We start from the raw sequence: 15,054 nt of genomic DNA, 5'->3' as shown, positions 1-15,054 counted from the left end.
CACGGTCCCCATGCACTGTGTGATGCTCAGTGTACAGTGACGTAGGACGTGTCAGTACTCCTTGACCATCTGGGCGTTTCCCTCCTAGGCACTCCTGTGGCTCCCCTTCCTACCTAGCCAGCTCAGCTGGACCCCAGCAATGGCTTCCCACCACCCATGATCTTTCCTTTTGTCTCAAAACACACACGGGAAGATGGATTCTGTTACAGTCCCGAAAGTCAGATTTCCACACGAAGTCTCAGTGGGCCAAGTGAAGGTGTGGGCAGGGTGGCTTCTATCGAAGGCTCTGGGAGGAATACACCTGTAGTTCTTGGGCCTGCAGCTCTTTCTTCTGTCTTCAAATAAACCTGGCCATGTCTTCTCTCTGGCTGCCTACCTGTCTCTTCTGACAATTCATAATTGCCTCTTTCAAGATCTTGAACTGATAAGATCTTGATTAGCCCACACCAGATTATCCTTTTGGGCCTTGAAGGTCACAGCCACAGGCTCTACCTGGGATCTTGGGAGAGAGAATCTGGGAGGTGTTAAAATGACCCTCCACCAGCCCCTAGGGGCTGCAGCTCTTCTTAATAGCACTTTGCAAGTCACTGCTTGCTAGCCTTGGTGACAAACAGCATATAATTCCAATCTGTCTAATGTGGAGCCCTTTCTGATTATACTCCCATCCTCCCACAATATCACAGCAGCCCAAACCCCTGGAGGTCACCCTCCATCATCCCCACAGGAGCTCCACCCTCCCTGACACCACTGCTAAGTTCATTCACACCATTGGTCTTCACACCATTGGTCCTCAGATGTCTCCTGCCTCGCCTCCACAGTAGATGAGACACTCCCAGACTGCAGAGGCCACTCAGTTCATGGAACAGCCCCACAGTAGCATCTTCACTGAGGCAGGAAGAATTCCACAGAGCTGGTGGGACAGCACCAGCCCAGCCACTGGTTCTTGGCATGGTTCTCTGTCAAGTTGTCAATTCAGAGGCACAAAGGGCCCTTGGCTCGGCCTGAGAGAACAGAAGGGGCTGTGTGCTGCTGTCCATCTGATGTCCTGGGGTGCTGGGGGGTGCACTCTAGCTAATGGACTTCTTCCTGACTGTGGAGAAGTCACGGGGCTACAAAGGGAACCCTGCCTAGCTTCTCTTCAGAAGCCTACCCACTGAGCACTGGAAATCTTGTTTATCTTGCCACCCCTGCTCCTTCCAAGACTGACTTTGGCCATCGGTAGCCGAGAGTATTTGGTGGCCCAGTGAAACCACAGGTAAATGACACCCGTGTGTTGGCAGGAGAGCCTGGCTCGCGCCTTCCTGGTTGGCAGAGTCTCAGGACATTGAGAAGGGAGTGCAGAGGACAGGGATGCCCGAGAGGCACAGCCAAGCAGGTCTAGGCACATTTGCATCCCTTCCCCAGGCCTGCTGGGACTTCATATGGCTCTGGTGTGGCTGTTAATTATAGCAAACACAGTCATAGCTGGAGAGTTCTCCTGTGGCCTCATTGGGCCGAAGGCTAAAAAGATGTCTCCGGTGGTGGCCGAATAACTTAAGCCCAGTGATGCGAGAGTGCTCTGTTTACTGAAGTGAAGCCCTTCTGGGGAGAATCCTGCCAGAGACCACGGAGACTCCAAAGAGTGGGTGGAAGAGGCCATTGTTCAGCTGGGAAGCTAGCTCTGTCAGTAAAGGGCTTGCCCCAAGGGGACCTGAGTTTGATCCCCAGGATTCCGGTGAAAACAGGCTGTCAGTGCTGGGGAGGTAGGACAGACGGAGCACTGGGACCTACCTAGCTTATTTGGTGAGTTCTCAGGGGTGGAGAGACCAACTCCAAAAACAATGTGGATGACACCTGAGGATGTACAACTGAGGTTGGCCTCTGACCACCACATCCACCACTATTGTTGCACACACAGACATACCTACACATGTGAACAAACACAAATGCACATATATCACCAAGGGGTTACTCAGCCTGGTCAAGGAGGGAAAATGGTTTGGTTTTGTTTGTTTTGTTTTTGTTTGTTTGTTTTTATGGCAATAATGTCTGAGGTATCAGGCAGCGACATTTGAAGATTATAAGCAGATACCCACTGTAGGGCAGACGGATGAATGTGTTTGGAGGATCCTGGCAAGCTTGCTTCTGTACCACCAGTTTCCGTGCCTCCTTCTGCATGCCACCCAGCCTATGAACCCTGCCAGTCGCCTTGTACAAAGCAGCACCCTGGGCTCCAGCACCTAGAGTGGACGTGGCCAGCTCAAGCCCAGCACATCTTGTTCCCTCTCCTGCCTTGCCTGCTAAGCCTCTCTATGTCCAACACATTAATTCCCAAAGAATGAAACAGCCAGAGGGACCCTAGAGAGCTGGAACTTGCTCCAGAGGATTAATGACTTCCCTAGCCTGACGGAACAAGTCTGCAGAACAGCCTACCCGTCCCGGATGGTGACACTGTCTTATTATTCTTGTCATGTCTCTGTGGTGCTCTCCTGGCTTCACAAACATCTTGGGCAGCAGACAAGAAGAGCCCGGTGCGGAGCTAGGAGTCTTTTCTCTAATTCCTCCCTCGAGCTAAGAACAGCAGTCACTCCTGACGTCAAGCTCTGATCTGAAGATCAGCCGATTTGTTTGCCCATAAAAAAGACAAACCACGGCTTGTTTGGCTTTTCCTTTGAAGCAAAAGCATCTCCGTGACAACAAAACCTTGACAAGGAACCAACAAGGCCGTAGGAGCCCAAGGCTCAGATAGGGCGCTGAAGGGCAGTCATCTGTCCTGGCAGGTGATGGGTCTCAAGACTGCCCGGAGCTGAGTTTCCACAAATCTGAGCCTTGAGTCTGAGCCATAGGATCTGTGACCTGAAATGGTGTGCAAAAGCTCAGGAATACATCCTGTTTGTTTCCTTCCTTCCTTATAAAACGAAGCATGCAAGAGTGAGACTTCTTATGATTACAGGGACATCCACTTGTGCTCTAGTGAGACTGCACGTTGTGACTAGCTTTAATTGTCAAGTTGACACAACCTAGACAACCCGGGAACAGTGTCTCAGTGAGGGACTGTCTGACTATATTGAGTTGGCCTATTGGGGATTGTCTTAATAATGTTAATTAAGGTTAAGATCCAGCCCACTGTGGGTGGCACCATTCCCTAAGCTTGGATTCCAGACTATATAACGGTGGAGAGATAAAGCTGAGTACAAGCAAGCAAGCAAGCAAGCAAGCAGGGAAAGCAATCATTTCTCTCTGTTCTTGACTATGGATGGGGTAGACCAGATGTTTGAAGTTCCTGACGCCTTCACAGCCCCATAATGATGGATGGGAACCTGGAACTTGGGCCTAAAAGAAACATTGTCTTCCCTAAGTAGGTTTTTGTTAGGATATTTTATCACAGCAGCAGAAATGAAGCAAGGGCACATATCCATCATCTTGCCTGGACATTGACTACTCATGGGTAACACACCTCTGCCTTGGCTCTCATGGGAAGCACGCTGCTGCCTTGTCACTCATGGGGGAACATTCATGGTGCTCCTTGATAGCTCAGGGGTAGCCACCTTCCTGTTAGCATTCTTAGTCTCTTGGCTCTTTGTATTTCTATTACATTTTAGAATCACCTCACTATCTAGCATTTATGCTTGTTTGCATGCATGCATACATGTGCTCATGTGTGTATGTGTGCGTGCACACACACACAAGAGAGAGACAGAGACAGAGAGACAGGGGAAGAGAGAGACAGAGGGTGTGTGTGGCTGACTGACTCTGGGATCCTATTGAAAATGACCTTGAGAGTCCTGACTGTGACCCAGTTGGTAGAATGCTCATCAAGTGTGTGTGAGGCCCTGGATTCAGTCCCAAGCACAACATAAACGAGGCACAGTAGCTCAGTTCTGCAATACTCAGGAGGTGGAGGCAGGAAGATCAGAAGTTCCCGTCCATAGAGCCCATGGACTGTGGGTTCAGGAGATGGCTCAATGAATAAAGGACTTGCCAAACAAGCACCGGGAAGTGAGCTTGAATCCCCACAGTCCATGTTAAACAAACAAGACCAAACCAGGGAGCCACGGCATGCTTTTGTTACAGGGAGTACTGGGAAGGCAGAGCCAGGCAGATCTCTGACTGGGACTCACTGGCCAGTTAGCCTAACCTAATGTGCAGTCCCTGGTCCTAGTGAGTCTCAGTTTCCAAAAACAAGGTGGACAGCTCCTGGAGAATGGCACTCAAACTGGGCTCCCTCCACATATATGGGCACGCATGCACTAGCACACACACGCACGCACAGATAGAAAAAGGGAGAGTTTGCGGCCTGCCTGGGCTAGAGGGGGTGGGGGCTTAAGGTGCTATAGAGATGGCCCACTGGCTGCTGTTGCAGAGGACCCCAGTTCAGTTTCCAGCCCCCACATGGAGCTAACAACCATATGTAACTCCAGTTTCAGGGGATCTGATGCCCTCTTCTGATCTTGGAGGGCACTAGGCTCACATGTGGTGCACATACATACATGCAGACAAAACCCACATGTAAAATAAATAAAGCTTTAAAAAATGTTTTAAAGAATAAGGTGGGAGGAAGAAGGCTGGGACATGGCTGCGTGGTGGAGCACTCACTGGGATGAATCGGCCATGGGAGGATTCTGGAGAGCTGACAGCTTTCTTTCTGATGGAGGCTTCCACTAAGACTGAGTGGGAAATACAGGGTCCCCAGGGTCCTCCCCACATGGAAAGTCTCCCCTATGATCAGCATTGGGGATCAGAGGGCTCCATTCGCTACAACCAATGAGCCTGATCAACCAGTCAGTTCCATTTAGAGACCTTCACTCAAGAAGACCTGAGTTAGTGATGGACTGACAGGAAGAACGCTGTCTCGCTGTCTCTCTGTATCTCTCTGTATCTCTTTTTCTGTCTGTCTGTCTCTTTTTCTCTGTGTCTCTCTATCTCTGTATCTTTTTATCTCTGTTAGTGTTTCTCTCTCTGTCTTTGTCTCTGTCTCTCTGTCTCTGTCTCTGTCTCTGTCTCTGTCTCTGTCTCTGTCTCTCTGTCTCTGTCTCTGTCTCTCTGTCTCTGTCTCTGTCTCTGTCTCTGTCTCTCTCTCTCTCTCTCTCTCTCTGTGCCAAAGATAGAACAAAGGGTTTTGAAACTATCTGGCAAGCGTCCCACCTCTGAGCTACAACTCCAGTCCTCTTCCTAGTTTGTTTTTTGAGGCAAGGCCTCAGGGTGTTGTTCAGGCTGGCCTTGAACTCACTCTGCAGCCCAGAGTGCTTTACAGTCCTTTGTGCCTCAGCCTCAGAAGTAGCTGAGATTACAGACCTGTCCCAGGACCTGGCTTTGCCTTAGTTCTTCCTCCGAAGCAGTCCCCCTGCATGCTCCTCCTCAGCCCCTCACTGCTGCTGTTAGGGTTTCTGTCCCACAAGTGTTTCTTCCTCCATAGCAACCTGCGTAGTGAGACCCACACTCTGTCCCAGGGGCTCTGCTACATCAGCCTCTCTCTACCCTCTGGCAAAGGGTCTATCTGGCTAAGGGTCCTATCTGGCTAAGGGTCCTATCTTGGGATAAAGAATACCATCTGCCACCTCTCTCTTCATTTCTTCACAGGATCACCTTTACCCTGCCTCTTCCTTCTCTACTCTCCAACACTTGCTGGGAGTGGCTCCTTAGCATAGATGTAATCCTATACCCTCTGTCCTTTCAACATAGGATCCTATAAGCTGACAAATCCACTTCCTCCTGCTGTGTATCCAGTTTTCAATAGAGAGATCAATACAGAGGATGCCTGCTGCTGGCCCTTCCACCCATCCTAACTGTTCCATTGTAATTGTTCCTGTAAACATACAATGCAACCTCCCTCTGGGCAGCCACACTGACTTCAGATCTATTCTTTTTTTTTTTTAAAGATTTATTTATTATATGTAAGTACACTGTAGCTGTCTTCAGACACACCAGAAGAGGGCGTCAGATCTCATTACGGGTGGTTGTGAGCCACCATGTGGTTGCTGGGATTTAAACTCAGGACCTTTGGAAGAGCAGTCAGTGCTCTTAACCGCTGAGCCATCTCTCCAGCCCCTCAGATCTATTCTTTACTGCTCATAATCACAGACAGGCATCCTCTGCAGCCACTTGCTAATACTCTCAAGCACCCACCCTAATAGTGATTCTAGAACCTGGGCTACATTCTCAAAGCATTCCAGTACTCAGGGGCAGACCACACCCATCACGTTCTACTACTTAGACGACTGCCATCCTAGGGGTCTCCCCACAGACGCCCTTCCTTCAGGTGGCTCCACCTTAGTTTCTTATCTCACTCCTCTCTACACTACATACGCTTCAGTCACCAACACCTCCAGCTACGTCAGTATTTCCTCTGCAGACACCCCACCCTCAGACAGCACGGCTTTAGCCGGCTGTCTCAGTACCCTTGGCAGGATAAATGCCAGGGCTGTCACTAAACTTATCTCTGGTTTTGTTAAATCCTATGCCAATGTACAGCAAGAATCTTTGCCCTGGATGTGTGGGTGTGTGAGTGGGAAACAAGTCCCATTTACCCTCCTTGTAAGGTCCCAGTGACAAACCAAAGTTCAAGTACACCAAAGGTCACCCAGGGGAACCAATGAGCTTGTGGGGTTCATGGGCAGGGGACCTTAAAGCAGTCACCCCAGGAGGATCTGCACTCAGCAGGGACAATGGCTCTCCACAGCCCTCCACAGAGACCCTTCCCTAATCCTCTGGAACCTAGGCTCCTGAGGCCGCGTGAAGTTAGGGTAGAATTGCATACAACTGACTGGGAGAGCGACTGGATACTCAGCTGAGGGTCCTCTCCTCCTCCTCCTTTATTTATTTATTTTATGTTTGTGAGTACACTGTTTTCTAGAAACAGTGGAAATGAGCCTTGAGAAGAAACTTAGGAAGCAAGTAACAGGAGTGGGGGTGCCAGGCAGGGAGACGGAGTAGGGCAGATTAGGGTGTCCTTGGAGGACACAGGGTTCTCTTGATAGGAAGTACAGAGGGCACTCACTCAGTGTCTGTTTCTTCCTACCCGTTCCTGACGAAGATGCAGGTGAAGGTTAGATTAACACGAGCACACATCTGCCTCTGCTCTGCATGGGGCACATGGCCCCCCCCACTCCTTCATCCTTCCGACACTGTTTATTTTCAAGACAGATGAGCAAACAGTAGTTCACCTGTTTCCATGGACACCTGAGAGATATTTGACGGGCAGTGATTTTTGTGGCTAGCAGCTCTCTCCTAGGCTTGAGCTGGTCTTTTCCTGAGTCTGCGCCCTTCTCGATGGGGGAAAACCAGGCAGGCATCTCCAGATCCCAGAGCCCCCATGTGCTGGCTTGCCAGACTGGATGAAGGGAGACCTTGTGGTCTCTGTCTAGTGTGTTGGGAAGAGGGACCCCACTGTGTGAGTACCAGGACATCAATGGCAAGTCTTCTTGTTACTCTTTAAAACTGTAACCAAGTCTACTCCTCAGTCCCTCTTCAGAACCATAGAGCAAAATGTTTCTCCTACACTGTCGGGAGCCTGCGATGTGGGGAAATCAGAAAAGCCTGCAGCTTCTGCCTTGCTGGTTCCCAAATAGACAGGCCTGCAGGTGAGCCCCATCTCCTCTGTGATAGCGTGCATCTAGCGTCTACACTACGGGACAACAGACACTTTTACTAGATAAAAGCATCCGGCTTGAGGTTCACTCTTGCTGTCAGCTGCTTCAGGATCCGCTCCCCTTCCCCTTCTCCTCCCTCCCGCCTCCCCCATCAGCATGATGCAATATTTGCTTCTTGTGTCTACAAGGCTTCCCGAGCCCCTTCTGAAACTGCTACACTGACCCCTGGTGGCCAACAGAGGCATTGCGGGCTCGGGGCTGCTGCCTAACTTCCTTAGGGTGTTGCATCAGCCCTGTCGTAAGCTGAGACCGAAGAAGTCGCGCCAGTGCCAGTCAGCTCTCAGCACCTGAAAGCCACAAGGGATTCTCCCTGTTTGAGGCCTGATGGCTCATTGTTTCAGGGACCCTGTCTTACATCCGCGTGCGCCTGGCCCCTGATGATCAGGAGCTGGTGGCACAGGAAGTTCGCAGCTGTTGCCGGGCCCAGGACCGACGACCCCTCGGTCTCAGCCTTCTGACTCTCAGGGCACGTGCAGGGACTTAGCCACAGAATAAATAGAATGAACGTAAAAAGTAAAAACAAAAACAAACAAACAACGAAAGGGGCCTAGGGAGATGGTTCGGAAGAGTGGGGAGTAGAATTCTCGGACCCAGCGCCCATGTAAACGCCTAGCAAATGAGGTGGCCCGCCTGAAATCCCAGCTCTTGAGAAGCTGAGGCAGGGGCATGCTTGGGTAGAGCTACCCAGCTAGACTAGACAAATTGGTAAACCCTGCCTGATTGAAGTAGGAGACTCTGCTTCACGTGGCAGCAATCAGAGGAGACACCTGACACGAACCTCTGGCTTTAAGTAAGCCGATTGAAGTCGAATTAAAAGTATAAAGGCAGGTTTATTGGGGGCAGCTTTCAGGAGGGTTCACGGGTCCCAAAGAACGGGGCCAGAAAAGTCACCATGCAGACAGGAACCCACCTACCTGTGTCTCTTGAGGTGAATATTTCGTTTTCTTTCTTCTTATTTTTTTTTTTTTCTTTTTGCAAGTTGGTCCAAGGATGACCTTAAACTGATCTTCCTGCCTCCACCTCCCAAATGTTAGGATTCTTCTGCCTTCCTCTAGAGCTTTTTTTTTTTTTTTTAATATATTCACCATTCTGCCATACCCCAAAGTGTAGCTCTGTGAGCTTCCTGAGGCAAAGTTGGTGGTGGATGAGGTGTGTGGCTGCTGCCCTCTGCTGGCTGGCTGCAGCGCTGTCATTAACATTTTCATCTTGAGGGTAGACCAGGATTACTTTGTAAATTGGGAAATAGCTTCGAAGGTCATAGAAACAGCAAGCAGGCATGATGGCATATGCCGGTAATCCCGATGGCGGCTAGGGGGCAGGGGTGAGGAGAGCATGGCTATCCTCTGCTACATAGTGAAGTCCAGCCCAGCCTGGGCTACTCCAGATCCGCTCTCAAAACCCAGGGAAAAAAAGATTCCCCCTCATATCAACTGGTTGGCTTAGAAATTATATACAGGCAACAATAAAGGAACCAATAAGGTTGTTCTTATGTATTTTGTGTGTGTGTGTGTAGCAATTACAGTTAAAAAAAAGAGGTCATGAATTTGAGAAGAAACAAGGGAAAACAGAGACATTGGAGGAAGGGGAAAAGGGAGGGAGGAATAATGTAATTATATTTCATATTTTAGAATCCTAAAAACAAAACACAGAAATTCCTGCCTGTGATCCCACTGTGAGGAGACTGTGTCCTGATGTGTAGTGTACCCCATGCACTGAAAACTGTAGAGTGATATTTCCTCCTGGGAGTATTCCCCCAGGTATTCCCCCAGGTCTGCTCCAGTAGAGCCTGGGAGGTCCCCTAAGTGCAGCTGTTCTATAGAGGCCCAGGCAGGGAATCAGGCTGGCAGGACGAGAGGAAGGAGAGTGCTGTTGCTGCGGGTGAATTTGCTTTTTCAAAGATAGACTGCAAGCCGGGCGTGGCGGCGCACGCCTTTAATCCCAGCACTTGGGAGGCAGGGGCAGGCGGATTTCTGAGTTCGAGGCCAGCCTGGTCTACAGAGTGAGTTCCAGGACAGCCAGAACTACACAGAGAAACCCTGTCTCAAAAAAAAAAAAAAAAAAAAAAAAGTAATCAAAGATAGACTGCTTCAGTCAGGGCATGAAAGGTACGGGTGATAGCTATCTATCTATCTATCTATCTATCTATCTATCTATCTATCTATCTAGATATCTATCTATCTAGTATATACCAGAGTACACTATCTATCTAGTATATGACAGAGTACTGTCACTGCCATCAGACACTCCAGAAGAGGACATCGGATCCCACTACAGATGGTTGTGAGCCACCATGTGGTTGCTGGAAATTGAACTCAGGACCTCTGGAAGAGCAGTCGGTGCTCTTAACCACTGAGCCATCTCTCCAGCAGGTTAGTTTTTAAAACACCACTCCTATCACAGTTTGGAGCCCCTGGTGCTTTCTCCCTGCCTGCCTCAGGAGCCAGCTAGTTTTCCACGTCGGTGATGTCACAGCCACCACCACACATGCTGATGGCCCCTGGCAGCCGCCCTTAAGTATCAGCTGCAGGGCTGTGGAAACAGTCACGGACTCTCAGTTCCCCTCGAGGTTCTCTTTTACTGATTGTCTGAAGGTTCCAATCAAGGCCACTGGAGGGGCCAGGTGTTTGCTCTTCGTGGAAGCCAGTTCTGAAACTTCCCTTCCGGGCAGGGTGCTAGCCACATCCCCTGTTCTTGGCCCAGTCTGTGAATGATGCAACTGGCAAGGAACTGGTGAAATGAAGTGGAGCAGAGATGCATCGATAAGAGGCACCAGGAAGCTGGCTGCAGAGTGGGTGACATTTGAAAGATTCCTCGGGAATGAATTCCTACCGTCTGATTTCAAGGAAGGCGAGCCTTCCCCTCTGAAGGCTTTCCTCAAACAGTACTGAGAATGGTTTAAAAGCTGCTGTACTTCCCCACGGGCTGTTTCTCTCTTCCATGGCTCCCCTCCCTCTGTCTCTAGTCACCTCTGTACCTCCAGGACATAACTCTTCCCTATTTGTAAGATGTTAGTAAGAACAGTGAACAAAGACTCTCAAAGAAAAAGCTCATAAAGGGGCTTAGGGAATGCCTACCAGGCCCCGAGGGACTGTATCAGATATGCGACTGGCTTATTTAACATCAGATGCTAGTGGAGCCTTCTGCTTTCAAAGTCCGAGAGCCATACACAGTTGTCAGCAAAACTAAGACATGAGGCTTAGCTGGGAGCAGAGCCGGTGCGCATGCTCAGAACTGGTTTGGAGGCTCAAAGCCGGCTACTTTTATCATTTTTCTAAAATAGGGTTTCTTTGTGTAGCCCTAGCTATCCTGGAACTCACTCTGTAGACCAGGCTGGCTAGGAACTCACAGAGATCCTCCTGCCTCCACCTTCCAAGCACCAGGATCAAAGGCGAGCACCACCAGCACCTGGCTTTTTTTTTTTTTCTACCTATATATATTTTTTTCTGAGACAGGGTTTTTCTGTGTAGCCCTGGCTGTCCTGGCACTCACTCTGTAGACCAGGCTGGCCTTGAACTCAGAAATCTGCCTGCCTCTGCCTCCCAAGTGCTGGGATTAAAGGCGTGCGTCACCACTGCCCAGCTTCTACCTACATTTTGAGGGTGACACAATTTCCTTCTTTGTGGGATTTGACAGTGTAAGGTATGCTAAACATTTGTCTTTTCTATCAGACATTTAAACACGTGAACTTGAGACTTGAGTTGACAACAAGGAAGTAAGTCTTTTTTTTTTTTTTAAATCTTTTATCTCCCAAGCCTTCCAGGATTTTGGGCGCTTCTGCATTCTTGGAAGTTTAGTGACCCAAGTGGCAAACTCCTCCTCCCCCTTTCCTTTGTAATGATTCTTTTAAATCTAGCCAATTTCGAAAGACCGTGTGGTCGGATCCCACCCAGTGTGGTAAAGACACAAAGGTCATCTCGCATTGGCGATCTTGCCCTGTGGGCCTGCTCACTCTTCCTTGCTCCCTCTTGAGCAAGAGTCAGGTTTGGCCTCATTGAGACACGTCAGCAGGAGTCCTGGCCTTTTCTTTAGGATCCCAAACTTATGTCTCAATACTGGTCTCATCACTAATCATGGATTCTGACCTTGAACATGGCCATTTAAAGATCTGGTATTGGTTTGGGCAGGTGGCTCAGTGGGCAAAGGTGAGGACCCACAAGGTGGAAAGGACAAGCCAACTTCTGTGAGAGCTCCTCTGAATCCCATACATGTGCTGTGGCATGCATGTACACACACACACACACACACACACACACACACACACACACACTCATACACTCACACATATACACCACACACACACTCACACACACCATATACACACATACCACATATACACACTCATACACACATACTCACACACACCATATACACACACTCCCACACCACACACACTCCCACATGCATACACACACTTACCCCCACACACACACTCACACACCACACACTCTCACACACCACCCCACCCACCTACCACACCCACCCACAAACACACTCAGGCACACACATCACTTTGTAAGAAGAGAGACTTTGGTATCAACTTCATGATCAGGAACTCTCGTTCCTCTGCTTTTCTTTTTGTTCCGGTCTGAGGAGAAGGTAAGGATGGGTCAGGGGGATGGGGTGGTCCCTGAGGAATGGGGTGGTCCCTGGAAATACCATGTCCTCGGGAGCTGCTAGGAAACCTATGCTAGGCAACGTGGGGGCACGCGTGACACCTCTGCCAGGTGTGCCGAAGACTCTTGTTCCCTCTGCTGGCCTCTGGCATCCTGCCAAAACCAGTCCAATGCCCTGGTCTCCCAAGGGTCCCTTCAACATGGACATAGGCAGACAGTTGACAGGTGAGTTTACAAAGCACATGTATTTTCTACCTGCCTTACTCGGGGTTACTATTGCTGTGACAGAACACCATGACCAAAAAGCAAGTTGGGGAGAAAGCGTTTATTTGGCTTACACTTCCATGTTCCTGTTCATCCTCCAAGGATGTGAGGGCAGGACCTGGAGGCAGGAGCGGATGCAGAGACCATGGAGGGATGCTGCGCTCTGGCTTGCTTCCTCTGGCTTGCTCAACTTGCTTTCTTAGAACCCAGGACCAACAGCCCAGGGATGGCCCCACCCACAATGGACTAGGCTTTCCCCCTTAGGCAGCCTTCCTGGGCCTGGAGAGATGGTTTAGTGGTTAAGAGCACTGGCTGCTCTTCCAGAGGACCAATTAACCATCTCTAATTCCTGTTCCAGAGGATCTGATACCTTCATACCATGTGCACATAAAATAAAGTTAAATTAAAAAAAAAAAAGTCAGCTGGGCGTGGTGGCGCACGTCGGGAGGCAGAGGCAGGTGGATTTCTGAGTTCGAGGCCAGCCTGGTCTACAAAGTGAGTTCCAGGACAGCCAGGGCTATACAGAGAAACCCTGTCTCGAAAAGAAAAAAAGAAAAGTCTTACAGCTGGATTTTTATGGAAGCAGTTTCGTTCCCTCCGGTCAGATAACTCTAGTCTGTGTGTCATGTTGACATAAGACCAGCCAGCACAGAGACACGTTATTAGGCACTCAGAACACAGACCACACACATCCTGGAAGCCTAGGGCTGTGCAGAAGCCAGGTGAAGTGGGCAAGGGTTGGAAGCCACTCCCACCCCCCATACATCTCAGTCTGATTCTCCCTGTGGCCCGGGATGACCTGGAACCCAGCACTGTGCATCTACCATACACACCTGGGCTGTGTTGTCTGCTCCACAGTGTGAGCTACCTTGACGCTCTGGTTGTTTTCCTTCTCCTTCCTTGCATCCTTATCAGGTCAGTGGGACCTACTGTTAAGGGAGTGGGGCACAAAATTCTGAGGGGGCAGAGCTGAGGACCAGGATCAGGGGAGGAGCGTTTATCTGACCTGTGCTAGGACTTGGGTTCCAGGTGGAGCTGGAAAGAAAAGTCCATGCTAAAAGCAAATAAGTAAGAGTGCAGGAGGGTTCCGGCATCACGGAGCGGAGGGCGAAGCTAAGTGAAGACCCTGTTCAATCCAAGCGGGAAATTCCCTCAGTGCTAACTTAGGCTCTTCCTGACTGAGAGCAGTCCACACGGGACTTTGAAACTCCCTCATTGTTTGCTTTGTTTTTCTTCACTTTGTAAGATTTAAAACAACAACCCCAGTATGTTTAAGTTACAGACTGAAAACATTGTTTCAAAATGAAGCAGTAGCAGGATCCACAGTCCTGAGGAAAAACAAACTCCAACCCTGGTGACACAAGGTAAAATGTCTGTCTTGGCGCCAAGAGGATTGTTGTTCTCTACCGTTACTGGAGATGTGACATGGTGTGGTCACTGTCCTGTTGGAGTCCCCAGCTTGCCTCTCTCCCCGAAGTGGTCCCGCAAATTTCATTCCGCTCTCTCTCTCTCTCTCTCTCTCTCTCTCCAACCCTGCCCACTCAGAAAGCCTCTGAACAGAAAGAGGGACAAAGGGCCCAGTTCCTCATTCCTGACAGCTGTCCCAACACACTTCATTTGAAGTCACCAGCCACCCAACCCCCCTCCCCCCCCCCCCCCGCCCCCATGCAGCGTCCCCTGCACAAGCCCAGCATGTATCAGACAAGTCATTTTCTTTTGCCTACAGTCTATCAAAACCTTTACTTCTGTAAGCCTGCCCTTTCTGGTCTCCTCTTCTGAGGCTGGTGAACTTACCTGGGAGCCCATTCCTAAACGAACCTGCCTTTTTTCATTGAATTCAGCTCAAATTGGCTTATTTTTTTTTAAAGATTTATTCATTTTATTTATTTTTTTTAAGATTTTTTTTTTTTTTGAGACAGGGTTTCTCTGTTTCTGGCTGTCCTGGAACTCACTCTGTAGACCAGGCTGGCCTCGAACTCAGAAATCCTCCTGCCTCTGCCTCCCAAGTGCTGGGATTAAAGGCGTGCATAAAGATTTATTTATTTTATGTATATGAGTACACTGTAGCTGTGAACTGCCATGTGGTTGCTGGAATTTGAACTCAGGTCCTCTAGAAGAGCAGTCAGTGCTCTTAACTGCTGAGCCATCTCTCCAGCCCCCTATTCATTATATATATATACATATATATATATGTAAACTGTCACTGTCATCAGACACACCAGAAGAGGGCATCGGATCCCGTTATAGATGGTTGTGATCCACCATGTGGTGGCTGGGAATTGAACTCAGGACCTTTGGAAGAGCAGTCAGTGCTCTTAACCACTGAGCCATCTCTCCAGCCCAAATTGACTTATTTCTTCATCAAAGAAAACCTATTAGTCACATTAGAAAAATGGTTGGGCAGTTAAAGGATTACATGAACACACACACACACACACACACACACACACACACACACACACACACACACAAAACTAGCTATGATCTAGCCACTCTGCTCCTAAACACCCGCCCAAAGTTATGAAAGCACATATCTATAAGAGTCATGC

At 49.4% G+C, this 15,054-nt stretch overlaps 1 long non-coding RNA gene across 3 annotated transcripts in view; it reads right to left on the bottom strand.

Moving 5' to 3' along the window:
* The window catches only part of Gm26812, a 29,333-nt gene extending 20,562 nt beyond the window's left edge, over positions 1-8,771 (bottom strand). The window contains exon 1 of one of the 3 annotated variants that reach the window (XR_003947481.1): positions 8,543-8,771. This is a non-coding gene — a long non-coding RNA (predicted gene, 26812). Of the gene's footprint in view, positions 1-2,412; positions 2,528-6,976; positions 7,093-8,542 lie in introns of those variants that run through there. The other 2 variants (XR_879277.2, XR_879278.2) reach the window with 2 other exon arrangements.
* Between the last annotated feature and the right edge of the window lie 6,283 nt (positions 8,772-15,054).

Source organism: Mus musculus, chromosome 8 (assembly GCF_000001635.26).
Source record: "Mus musculus strain C57BL/6J chromosome 8, GRCm38.p6 C57BL/6J".
NCBI lineage: Eukaryota > Metazoa > Chordata > Mammalia > Rodentia > Muridae > Mus > Mus musculus.
This window is presented reverse-complemented; position numbering and strand designations above follow the sequence as displayed.